Source organism: Protopterus annectens, chromosome 12.part0 (genome assembly GCF_019279795.1).
Source record: "Protopterus annectens isolate FY-2018-M chromosome 12.part0, PAN1.0, whole genome shotgun sequence".
Classification (NCBI taxonomy): domain Eukaryota; kingdom Metazoa; phylum Chordata; order Ceratodontiformes; family Protopteridae; genus Protopterus; species Protopterus annectens.
The window spans coordinates 484,480,504-484,493,842 of NC_056746.1; the positions used below are offsets into that span (position 1 = coordinate 484,480,504).

At 46.7% G+C, this 13,339-nt stretch overlaps 1 protein-coding gene across 3 annotated transcripts in view; it reads left to right on the plus strand.

Moving 5' to 3' along the window:
- TOP3A (DNA topoisomerase III alpha) overlaps positions 1 to 13,339 on the plus strand; it is a 1,120,433-nt gene that overhangs the window by 175,808 nt on the left and 931,286 nt on the right. The gene's annotated exons all lie outside the window — the stretch shown is intronic.

Below are 13,339 nucleotides of genomic sequence, written 5' to 3' on the forward strand. Positions count from 1 at the left end.
TTGACCTATCAAATTCAACTACAAGCTCAATTCCTGCCAGGAAAGCTGAATACTCTGGCAGATGAACTAAGCAGAAATCTCATGGACCCTCACGAATAGAAACTGGAACCACGGATTTTCAACATGTTGGCACGCAAATGGGGGAGTCCAGACATAGATCTTTTCTTCTCACCCCAGAACTGTCAGTTGGATAAATTTTGCACAAGAATTCATCACAAAAAAGCCTGGAAAGTGGATACTGTATCATTCAGCTGGAAAAACCTATCAGTCTATGCCTTTCCTCCTCTGCCTCTGCTCTCCAAAGTAAATGATTTTGATTGCTCCAGACTGGCCTTGCCAACATTGGTACCCACTCCTGCGCAATGTGTCGCACCTTCCACCATGGCACCTGCCTCAGACACCTTACTGTCTCAGCAGAACAACCAAATTCTGCACACTCAGCTCCAAACTTTGAATCTTGCAGCATGGCTAATCACCTAAATTCTCCTTTGGCATCCCTCAGCAATCCTGTGATGGATGTCATTTTGGAGGCAAGAAGGCCTAGTACTAGAAAATCTTATGCTGACAAATGGAAAAGATTATGTGCCTGGAATCGATCACAAAGGATAAGCACAACAGTGCCCAATATTCCTCAGATTTTACAATATTTAATTGAGATGCTTCACAAGGGCCTGTCTTCCATAAAAATCCATGCCTCAGCCATTCCAGCTCATTACAACACAGAACCTCCCCTCTTCTCTCATCCCCTGTTAAAGCAGTATCTCGGAGGGGCCAAAAACTTAAGACCACCCAGGAGAGCTCCAACCCCTGCATGGGACCTCAATTTTGTATTGGAAAAACTCACTCTTCCGCCTTTCGAGCCAGCTGCTACTGCAGACTTAAAATGTCTCTCCTGGAAAACAGCTTTCCTTTTAGCAGTCACTTCTGCTAGAAGGATTTCCGAATTACAGGCTGTTATGGCAGTGGAGCCTTTTATTATTTTTCATGCGCCATCCTTCATGCCTAAGGTGGTATCCAGTGTGGCTCTTAATCAGACCATTAATTTGCCAACTTTCTTTCCCAATCCACAGAACAAGGGGGAACAGATTCTGCATTCATTGGATGTACACAGACAACTTAGATTTTACTTAAACAGGACAAAATCTCAAAGAAAATCTGAACAACTACTGGTGGCATTTGCTGCAGGGGCAGAGGGAAAGGCTATTTCAAAGCAAACCATTTCCAAATGGATAAGCCATTGTATTCATTTCTTCTATATGCACCATGGTAAAACTATCCCCCAGGGGGTCAGATCTAATTCCACCGGGGCTGCATCTACTTCTACAGCCTTTCTCAGAGGTGTTCCTACCAGAGGCATTCTAGAAGCTGCTACCTGGAGCTCACTTCATACGTTCAACAAACATTACCATTTACCTATCTTCTCTAAATCCAGAGCTGGCTTTGCCTCTGCTGTCCTGCAGGGCCTTATAGCTGGTCCTAATGCTGTATAAAGCCATCCTCCCAACCATAGCTTTGGGAATCTACCCAAATGTAATGACTCCAACAGTGAAACATGAACATAGTACAGTTGTGTACACTTACCATAAATGTAGATGTTCGAGTGTATTCACTGTTGCAGTCCTGGTTACCCTCCCTCAGACCCCCTGTTTTTTCTCTTACTATACCTCTTCTTTCTTTTACTATGCTTAAAAGCCTTTTTTGGTGTATTTGCTTTTGTTTGGAGGTATATTTTTGTGATCTGAAGTAGGAGATTCATTTGTCTGCAACCTGTGGGTTATGGATCCAATATCGGATCCGAACCGGCATGGTTTTCCAGCTATGGATCCAAGCTCTCAGCTCCTCCCCTCACCCATAATGCCCTGCTCTACCCTCATGACCTCAGATCTCGTTTGCCGCGCATGGTGACTGGATTTGTTTCTCAAGCTCTCAAGCTAAGTGCTAGTTTAAGTCTTAAATTTCAAAATTTTAAAGTTTTTATTGATTTTTTGTGTGAAAGTGTAGGTTCCTCCTTTGATATATTTACTTTTTTAGAGTTAATCTAAAAGTTATATCCCTCCCCTCGCTGTTGGCGTAGTGTGTGTGTGTTGGGCCTGTGAGTGTATTTTTGTTGTTTAGTTACTTTTAGTTTTAGTAACTACTGTGTTAGATTGGGATGGCAGACCAACCCAAATCTATCTTCTCTAAATGCTCCGAGTGTGGCCATAAGCTTTCCCCAGCTGATGGCCACACTCGGTGTGTTAGATGCCTGGGGGTTGAACACCTCACATCTGGATGTTCCATTTGTGCAGGGTTCAACCCCAGGGCATTGAAGGAGCGGAGGTCCAAGCTTGTTCTGGCGGGCCTTTTACCGCCGGACTCGGCTCCGACCTCCGCTCCTTCGGGAGTAACCGTGCCTACGGTTATCCCCTCTGCGGCACCCCCTCCTCCTCCTGGGACTCAACCTCCCGTTTCTGGTACGGAGGAGAGGGATGCTAAGAAAAGGGACCGGAGGGAGAAGCACCATAAGCGGCGGGCCGAGACCTCTGTTTCGCCCCGCCAGCCAAGCGGCTTCTCCCCGCCCGTTGTCGGCTCCATCGTCAGCTCGGTCTCCTCCTTCTCGGCTCCGGTCTCCAGTGTGTTTTTCACCGGGACCTGAGGAGGAGGAGACCCGATCTCCGTCGAGGCTATCGAGGAGGCACTCCAGGCCTACCTCGGTAGCCTCGTCGAGATCCACGTATAGCCTTTCGGATGCTGATATGGACCGGATGATGAGAAGGTTCATCCAGGCCCAGATGCAGGTGGGAGTGCTCTTGCCTCCCCCCCCCTCTGGGGGGGAGCTCAACACCCTTTTTCAAACCGATTGCTCCTTCTCCGACCCGCTATCCGGGTTCGGAGCAGCTGGAGCCGAGCAGCTTTGGAGCCGGGGGTGGGTCGGCGCCGATAGTACTTTGTACTTCGGATCCGACCCTGCCCTCGAGTGCATCGGATCCGACCTCTCTGAGCCTGGATCCGAGCCTCGGATCCGGGGGGATCAGTGCTCCTTCGGCGCCGTCTGTGTCGGGGCGCACTGTCCCTTCGGATCAGAGCGCTTCGGCGCCGGCTCCGATCCACTCTTCGGATCCGAGGGGGAGCCGATTGTTGGATCCTTTGGTCGAGGTCGGCTCCCCTTCGGCGTTTGATGTAGTGGAGAGGGCCCTGTTGAGGGTCTCCGGACCCCCGGCACTTGTTTCGCTCCGCCCGCTCCCTCTGCACTGGGCCAGGCTTCCACCATCTGGCCCTTGGGACAGCCCGCTTCTGTGCCCCAAGCTGCTCCAATGGAACAAGTTGCTGCTTGCGAGGAGTCCTCTGACAGCCCCCCAGAGGATGTTCCTCGCAAGCATACGTGCAAAAGGAGGCACATTGACTCCCCGAGTCTCTCACGGAAGACACGGACTTGGAGGAAGGGAAGGCTCCCCACGGTCACCCCGAGGATGTCTCATTTGGAGACATCATGGAAATACTCGATATAAGGGGGTGGTCTGCCCCAAGTCTTCCTCGGACGAGTCCGTGTTCTTGGAGGCATTTGAAGCGGGCCCGTCTACCTCTTGGGTGTCCCCTCCTGCCGACCTCCTGGTGGACCTCATTACCACCAGGGCGTGGAAGGAACCGGACACCGTGGAGCCAATTCCTAAGAGGCCCGATAGGATCCTCAGCCCACCGTCCGACCGTGCCCATTGGAGTAAGGGGCCTCCGGTAGATGCCATGTTGACGGCGGCGGCCACCAAGAGGGAACTTGCTCAGGAGAGTCCCTCAGTCCATCCCCCGAGCAAGGAGTCTCGGATGATGGACCGCTTGGGGAAGCGGATGTTTAGTTCAGCGTCCTTCTCAGTAAGGGCGCTGAACTACCTGGCACACGTCATTAGGATGCAGCGAGATCTCGTTAAAGAATACGCTGCATCTCCCCCACAGTCCATGTCGGAGGAGGACAGGGTTCTGCACTCCACCCGCATGGCCACTCTTAGATCAGTTACTAATACCTCTATGCGGCTACTCTCCTACGCTACGGAAGGCGCCGCTAGAGCCGCAGGGGCAGGCCTAGTCACTAGACGTCAGGCCTGGCTCCGTCACTGCGATTTTTCTGAGCCCTTCAAAGCGTCGTTTGCGAACGCCCCCTTCGATGGTTCTGCCCTCTTTGGCAAAACCATTCACGAGACCTTGACCCAGAGCGAGAAGGACGGGAAGACGCTGTCTGCCGTCGGAATCCGCTTCTCTTCACCCCAGAGGCCCTACTCTAGGAACCAAAAGGGTCAGAAGAAGATGTGGTTCCGGAAGTCGCAGCAGTCCCAGCCTGCTCCGGACAACCAGTCCTTCCGTGGCAGAGGAGGACAGGGAGGACGCCGCCCTAGAGGCAGAGGGGCTCCCAGAAACTTCGGGTCCAGAGAACCTTTCTCTGAACGGCCCTCGCAGCAACCCTGAGGGGTTGCCTGGCTGCTCCACTCTGGAGGCAGTCGGGGGACGTTTTTTGGGGCACCTAGCGGCATGGGAGTCCATAACATCAGACCGCTGGGTTCTCCAAATCATATCCAGAGGATACCGCATCCCTTTTCTTCACTTTCCAAAGTTGAAGTCCCTCCCAGACGTTCCACCCGGTCAACGGGAGGCCGCTTTGGCAGAAATTGGCCATCTGCTAAAGAAAAGAGCCATCCAGTCCGTCCCCCCAGACCAGATCGGATCAGGGTTCTACTCCAGGTTCTTTTTAGTGCCAAAGAAGACGGGGGAACTAAGACCAATTCTAGACCTTTCTCTCTGAATCTGGCAGTCCCCAAGGAAAAATTCCGAATGGTCACTCTGCAGTCTATTCTCCCCCTTCTGGGAGAAAATCACTGGATGTGCTCTATAGACCTCAAAGATGCGTACTACCACATCCTGATGGACAGGCGCCCAGGAGGTTCCTCCGCTTCCGGCTGGGAGCCAGTCACTACCAGTTCGGGTCCTTCCCTTTGGTCTCACCACAGCCCCAGGGTGTTCACCAAAGTATTAGCAGTGGTAGCAGCCCACCTGAGGCTTCAGGGGGTGCAGGTCTTTCCCTACCTGGACGACTGGCTTCTTACCGCCCCAACAAGGCATCTACTATTATTGGCGCGAGACTCCTTTCTCCATCTTGCTCCCTTTCTGGGCATTACGATAAATACAAAGAAATCCAACCTGGCGCCCACACAGCTCTTAGATTTTATAGGGGCCAGGCTAGACACAAGGAGTTTACGAGCCTTCCTCACTGCGGACAGAGTTCAAAATCTGCAGCTCCAGGTGCGGGCCATTCTCCACTCAAGTTCTGTTCCGGCGGAGTTGGTCCTGAGGGCTCTAGGGTCCATGGCGTCTGCTATAGCACTTCTCCCTCTTGCCAGGCTCAGTATGCGCATCCTCCAGTTGACTCTTAGTACAGTGGTCATACCTTGCTCTCCCTATGCATCATCCCATTGCGATCAGCAAGGCTTGCAAGCGGTCCCTCCTGTGGTGGCTTCACTCTCCAGATCTCCACGGAGGCCGCCCATTTTGTCCTTCTCCCCCCCTCGCCATGGTGACCATGGACGCCTCCCGCCTCTGGTGGGGGGGCATTTTGCGGGCCGGACCGTCCAAGGCACGTGGAACGACTCAGAGACCTTACTGCATATCAACGTTCTAGAGATGAGAGCAGTGCTCTTAGCGTTGCTAGCACTTCAGGACTTTCTTCCCTTGGGAACAATTGCGATTCAATCGGACAACATGTCTGTGGTCTGGTACATCAACAAGCAAGGGGGAACAAGGTCTTACCCCCTTTGTCGAGAAGCCATGAGAGTTTGGGAATGGGCAATCTCCACCAACCGCTTTCTAATAGCAACGCACATTCCGGGTCGGTCCAACATCCTGGCGGACAAGCTCAGTCGCATCATTCTGACCCCTTACGAGTGGTCTCTCAATTTTCAAGTAGCGGAACGCGTATTCGCACGGTGGGGAACTCCTTCATGCGATCTTTTTGCCTCTCCCTCAAACACCAAGTGCGACAGTTTTTTCGCTCTGATACCCCCTCCAGGAGGTTCTCCAAGAGACGCTCTGGTGCATGCTTGGCCACCCGGTCTTCTTTACGCTTATCCACCCTTGCCTCTGATGCTCCAAGTTCTTCAGAAAGCCTCTCGGGTGGGTTGCAGAATGATTCTCATTGCTCCGTTCTGGCCTCGACAGATCTGGTTCCCCTTTCTAAGGTCTCACTCGGTGAATCCTCCTTGGATTCTAGATCCCATTCCGGATCTGATATCCCATCCATCCTGCATACCTCATCCAACCTGGACAACCTGAAGCTGACCGCTTGGCTGCTCCAGTTCCACTCTTGATCAGGACTCGGTATTTCGTCACCTGTTAAGGCAATACTGGTGGCAGCTCATAAACCGTCCACTAGGAAAGTCTACCGCAGCAAGTGGAAACGGTTTTCTTTGTGGGCGGAGCGGCAAGGCCTGAATCCCTTCACGGTTCCTCTCCCCTTAGTGCTTGACTTTCTAACCACTCTTTTTAACGATGGTGCCAGCAGTTCCACAGTCAAAGTACAACTGGCGGCAATTTCTCATTATCACATTGGACATGACTCTAATCCTCTTATGTCAGCCAAGTTGTGTAAAATTTTCCTTAAAAGTACTTAGATTTTATCTAAACAGAACGGCTGGTCATAGGCAATCCGACCAGTTGTTTATTTCCTTTGCTAAATTTAATTTGGGCAAGCCAATTTCTAAAGTTTCTCTGTCTCGCTGGATTTCACAGTGCATCTTATTGGCTTATCAAGCTTCAGGAAGGCCGCCGGAGGGTGTACATGCCCATTCAACCTGGTCAGTATCTACCTCGGCAGCCTTCAAGGCTAGGATTCCTCTAGATGATATTTGTGCAGCAGCCACGTGGGCTTCATCTCATACTTTTATTTCCCACTATAAGTTGGATCTTGCATCTAGGGTAGAGCATCATTTGGCTCAGGGTGCTCGAATATCCTTCCATGATGGCCGCCCAAGATTCAGGTAGCTGGGGACTCTGTCCCACAGGTTGCAGACAAATGAATCTCCTACTTCAGATTTAGAAGTTATGTACTCACCATAACGTTCCATCTGAGTAGGTGTATTCATTTGTCTGCAACCATCCCGCCCTCCTATCCCCCTGGCCTTTCAGTTTCCTGCATATTATCTGTTACCCTTTTCAGGGTGTTCTTGCTGTTGGCAAACTCGATCTGAGGTCATGAGGGTAGAGCAGGGCATTATGGGTGAGGGGAGGAGCTGAGAGCTTGGATCCATAGCTGGAAAACCATGCCGGTTCGGATCCGATATCGGATCCATAACCCACAGGTTGCAGACAAATGAATACACCTACTCAGATGGAACATTATGGTGAGTACATAACTTCTAATTTTTAATTACTATTATATTTGGCTCCCCATTTGGGGGGCACCTGATATCTGGGGCAAGAAAAACTGATGTAATGGCGTTGGCTGCATGTTTTATACCCCTGATGACCTGATGTCATGGAAGAAGGGACAGCAACCGACACAGAACCGAATACTTTGTTAATCAGGCCGACTGAGGGCAACCTGCCAGCAGATTACCCCAAATGTAATGACTGCAACAGTGAATACACTGTAACATCTACATTTATGGTAAGTGTACACAACTGTACTTTTTCAAGACCTGTCTTGAGACTGTTCTGACCTCTTTTGCTTACTTGGCTCTGGTTGTAGGGAATCCGTTACTTTCCCTGATATAGTTATGTGACTGAGGCTTTGTTTTTAATGCCCGTAAACTGTATCTTTATAAGAGAGTGTGGCTAAATCCAAACTGTAACTGTGTTTTTAAATTTATTTTAAATATTTATTTTTAATAATTCAGTTTTATTTAGAATCTTGTGTAATTTTTTATGCTCGCGAGTTTGTTAAATAGATGATCCTCCTTTTTATTTGGCTATTTTCCTCGATGCACATTGAGTATGCAGTAGTGCTGTTGGTGCTGAATTCCAAGGATTCACATAAAAAATTTGTCTTTGTGGGGAAGCCGTTCTGAAGATTGCATATTAGTGTTCCACTGTTTCCTTTACTTCAGTTGTTCATTCTTGTATGGGCGGTCTTTTGCTAAGTGGAATTTATTTTGGCTAACCGTGCACTTGAATCTCCTGCTGAAGTGGTCTTTGAGATTGGAACCAGGTAGTTTTCCTCAGGTGGTGCTTGTGAATAGGTGTTTTATTTATTGCCCGCTAAAAAAAAACAATGCCACCTTGAATCTGTGTTGCTTCTGTGATTCTTTAATCAGCATTAATGTGATTTTAGAGCAGATTTCGATTTCGTAGAGACAATGTTAGATGCATTAATGCAGTTAGAGCTGTTCCTTCTGGGCACCCCTACAAGACATTTCAGCAGTGTAAAGACTAAAGTACTGCATCATTTAGAGACGTGAAATATCTGCTTATGAAATGCTTGGTGAATCTCGATAGTGTAATCCACTGTAATCCTCCATATGGGCATTACTACCATGTAATATATATATTTCATAGACTTGGTCTTTTTATTTATTTTGGGCATTTTATGAAATACTTGTATTAACCAAAATAGCCTCTTACAAGCATGCATTTAACACAGTTGACATATAATTTTATAAAATCACCCAGCTAGGTATCAACCCATATATCATTAGATGGGTTGCTAACTGGTTTACTGATGGAACACACATAGCCAAAATAGGGGACTCAACCTCAAACAGCAGACCTGTAACCAGTGGTGTTCCACAAGGATCAGTCCTGGGACCTCTACTTTTTGGAATCTATTTCTGTGAAGTTCAGGCAAAAACTAAAGGTCTGTGACTGACAAAAGTTTGCTAATGACTGCAAACTGGGAGCGGTCATAGAATCTCCAAATGATGTCACCATCCTACAAGAGGGTCTTACACAAATGATTGGTGCCAAAGTCATGGACATAAACTCAATGCAAAAAAACATATCATCCCTTTCGGTAAGAGCAATGTTAGTGCTAACTGCCACATCAGTAGCAACACCCTAATACTCACTGATGAGAGACCTGGGCACACAGGTTGACAGCAGTCTTACCTTTGATCACCATTTCTCCACAGTGGTAAGAAAGGCATTTTATATCACTCGTCTCATAAGGGCATTGCCTCCAGAAAAAAAGAAGTTATATCCTCCTTGTACTCTTCCCTCATCTGGCCAATAATTGAGTACAATGCCCCTTTTGGTATGTACCTTTCCGGGCACCTACATCAGCTGGAGAAACCACAAAGGTTCCTCTCAGGGAAAATTCAAGGACTTCATCTGTATGTGGATCGTCTGAAATCAGAATCACTTTATTCTTTTTTATACAGGCTACTCAGAGATGATCTCTGCCTTGCATACAAGGCAATCTCTGACCCTGCTTTATTGGAAATGCTGCATCTCTAAGTCAAATGGTACACGGGTTACTCACTCTAAAGGTCTTAATTTTGTATGTGACATTAATAGAACCTGCTGGAGGGACAGATTTGTCTCCCAGAGGTCACCACGCCTTTGGAACAGACTACCACTTTATGTCAAACAGAGAACCTCATTGGCCCTCTTCAAATGCAGTCTGGATGATTGCATAGGTAATGGGCATAAGGGTAGAACTTGGCTAGGCTTGTAAGGGCCCTAGGACCATTAGCCTAGTAATTTCCTATGATCTCCAAGTATTTTTATTAGTTTTTCTATACCCGTCTCTTGATTTGATTTATGTTTAGGTATTAACAGATCTTTCGGTTTGGGATGAAAGTGAAAGTATGACTGTCTGAGCTTGTATTTTCTTCTGCATGAAAGCATTTTGTCCAAATTTTCAACTTTCTCACTTTCATATGGCTTTTTTTCACAAAATCGTTATAGGAAACTTTCCTGTTAATACAGACTACATACAAAAGAGTGTGGAGTACGTATACATCACCGAAACACTTTAGGTTAGAGCACCTTTGTTTTAAGATCTTTTGTTTATGCTATGGACCAGATATTGAAAGCCATGAGTAAACTGAGTACTGTATCCACCAAAATCTCTGTTTTGCCTTCCACCCACTCTGTCTTTACCTTTCTCATTGCATAGGGCTCTCTGTAGGGCTCTGAGGTGTGTGTGTCTGTGTGTGTGTCTGTGTGTGTGTCTGTGTGTGTGTCTGTGTGTGTGTCTGTGTGTGTGTCTGTGTGTGTGTCTGTGTGTGTGTCTGTGTGTGTGTCTGTGTGTGTGTGTGTGTCTTTTGTGAAAGAAATGTTGCATGCTTGGCCTTTTAAGATACTTGCTCCAAAAGTAATAATTATGGTTATAGATTTCATGTATGTTATGGAAAGACATTTCACTGCTGTGTGTTTTTGTGAAAAAATGTCAGTTGTAATAGGTTAAATCCCTGCTTTTGTTTAATGGTTCCACACCACCTGAAGTGCTGTTATTGAACATTAATAGACACAGTTTTAAGACTTATTGCTTATTTTTTTTTGTCCGTCTTCTTGCCCTCTTTTCTGCTATCAGTCTTTGTCAGCTGTTCCGTCACCTATTCATTCCTTGCCACTTCTGGGCTACTGGTGTCATACTTAACCCCGTGAGGAGGGACCCTCTATTAGCCTTTTTATGACAACCTGCCCATTTCTGCAGCCAGTGGCTTGGGTTGAGAGTGGAGCAATAAGGAGGCTGTCACTAGGCAGCCATAGAGAGCTATTTATTTTTTCTCCTGGCCTGTGTCCTTGCTCTCATGACAGTTTGATTTGTATGTTCTCTTACTGCGGGATTCCAAGATGGCGGACGTCCTGTGAACACCCTTTCCATGAGGCTCCTATCCAACTAAAATAACTATGGGCTTTTAACCATCCTTTCACAGCCAAAAGCCAGATCCTAGCTGCTCTCATGTCTGCAACACATTTTTATTGATTTTGAGGTCTCTTTGTTATATTCTGTGAGCATATACTCTACTATTAAATCTCAAGAGTTCCACAGAGCTACTTTCAAGTGTATTTTCTAGGCCTGAATAGGCACAACACAAGTTGGAGGTGACTATAAACTGTTACCACTGCCAAACTATGTCGAAGGAATCCCAAAACATGGAGACACGAACCAGCAAAACTAAACTGTGTGTAATGGTTTCCCATGAAAAGGAAACCATTTCTAAAAGGCAGAAAAATAAACAATTAGACACTTCAAAATCCAGTGCTAAACGAAAGCTGGAGGCCAACATCCACATGGAAGATCTGAAGGAAGCCATGTTACCATTACAGCTGGCCGTTCAAGGTTTCTCTGAACAGCTTTCTGGTTTTGGCAGTAAATTGAATCAGGCTATGGAATGTATGGAACAGATTGAACAAACTACCAAAAATAATGAGATGCAGATTGCACTGCTAAAAGAAGATTTAAGCACCAAAAATACCACTGTAACTGAAATCCAACAAAAACTCCTTTATTTAGAAGCCAGGAGCAGAAGGAATAATATTATAGTAAGAGGTCTACCTAAATCATATGCCACCAACCAACTGACTGAGACCTTTCTTCAGTTGTTTAATTTTATTCTAAAACCTGATGCACATGACAACAACATTATAATTGAGAGAGCACATTGTGCTTTATGTACTAGACAACTGTCTAATGCTCCAAGACAAATTTACATCAAACTCCTTAATTTTCAAGATGTCCAGAGAATCCTTTCGGCGGCTAAATACAGAAATTAATCTCCTGGAATGGTCATAAAATAACTGTGTCACAGGATCTCCCAGTAGCCATTAAAAAAAGGCGCCAAAAACTCTCCCCTTTCTGCGCTGATCTAATTAAAAGAAATGTTACATTCCAAATGCGGTGTCCAAATACCCTAAGTTTTACATGTAATGATGATAAATATACTTCAGACTCGTGTAAAGATGCCAAAGCCATCTTTCTGAAATGTTTTGGAAAGGCCCCTGAAGCTTAACTCATTTTTGCGAAAAGGAAATGCTCTGATGTTCTTCGTGTTTCACTGTTGCAGTCATTACATTTGGGTAATCTGCTGGCAGGTTGCCCTCAGTCGGTCTGAATTCCAAAGTCTTGGGTCCTGCGTCAGTTGCTGTCTTCTCTTCCATGACGTCAGGTCGTCAGGGGTATAAAACATGCAGCAGACGCCATTTTCTTTAGTCTTTCTTGCCACGCGGTGCCGGAAGCAGAAGCATTTCGCAAGTGCCAGTCGGCTGACTACTGAAATATTCGAGTTTGAGTTTCAGAACCGAAGTCTTCACTAAAGCTAAGTACCCCGTTGGGGAAACTTTTTTCTTGCTTTTTACCGATGTCAGAAAAAGTTAATAATTGCATTACTTGTGGGAAGCAAATACCTCATAAGGATTTCCATTTATATTGCATTCCTTGCCTAGGCCCTGATCACAACGTGCCTGGCTGTCAGTTTTGTGCTAGATTTAAACAACTCACTATTAAGCGTCGGTATATTTTTGCATCAAAGTATTTTGGAAACACATTTAACTACCCAGAGATGTCATAGCAATCCGACTACCGGAGTACATAAAAAAACGCAAAGAAAAGGACAGAGAAAAGCAGTAGAGATCCAAAAGACGACTAAGCTTCTCCTAAGCCAGTCGCCGGTTCGCTTGTACTCAGTGAGGTGCTTTCGCAGCCCCTGATACCCGCTACCTTCGAGTCACAGGCCACTACCGACACCCATGTGGAGTCTGGCATGCCGCAAGATACTCAAGGTATTGGACCGACGGATGTATCTCCCTCGGATGGGTCCGGAGTCACTGAGCAGGCACCGGCTTCAGAGGGTGTATTCAGACCTCAACATTTTTATATCAAACCAATGAAAGCTGCAAAACCAAAGGCAAAGACACCTTCTAAAACTAAAAAAAATGACGCCTGAGCCATGTGCACAGGCCTCTATGCCTTAAAAAAACAGATGATCAAAATGGCTGAAGACCTTATTACCTTGATCAGGGGTACCCATCCCCCTCCAGATATAAGAGGCCTAGGCAAGACACTGACTATGAATCTTCAGATCAGGTTTCTATTTCTTCTGATTCCTCTTCTGATCAGGAATTATCTTTACCTCCCTATGAGGATTCTGATGCTGAGGAGTCTATTCCATCTGCATCTCCTCCTGAGGATTATTCATTTGGAGAAACCTTGCATACTTTGAGGGAGCATTTTCACTGGGAGAGTCAAGACTTCTCAGAATCAAAAAAGAGGCTCAGGGATTTCCTTCTCCCTCAGCACAAGCCTTTAGCCATTCCCCCTGTTAGACATTGTGGATGATGTGTTTTCGGAGTCGAGCCTGACCCCTGACTCCTTACTGCAGCAATGAAAAGCTAGCAAGTACGGCTGATGCAAGGCAACCAAACTAGTATGCATCAAAAT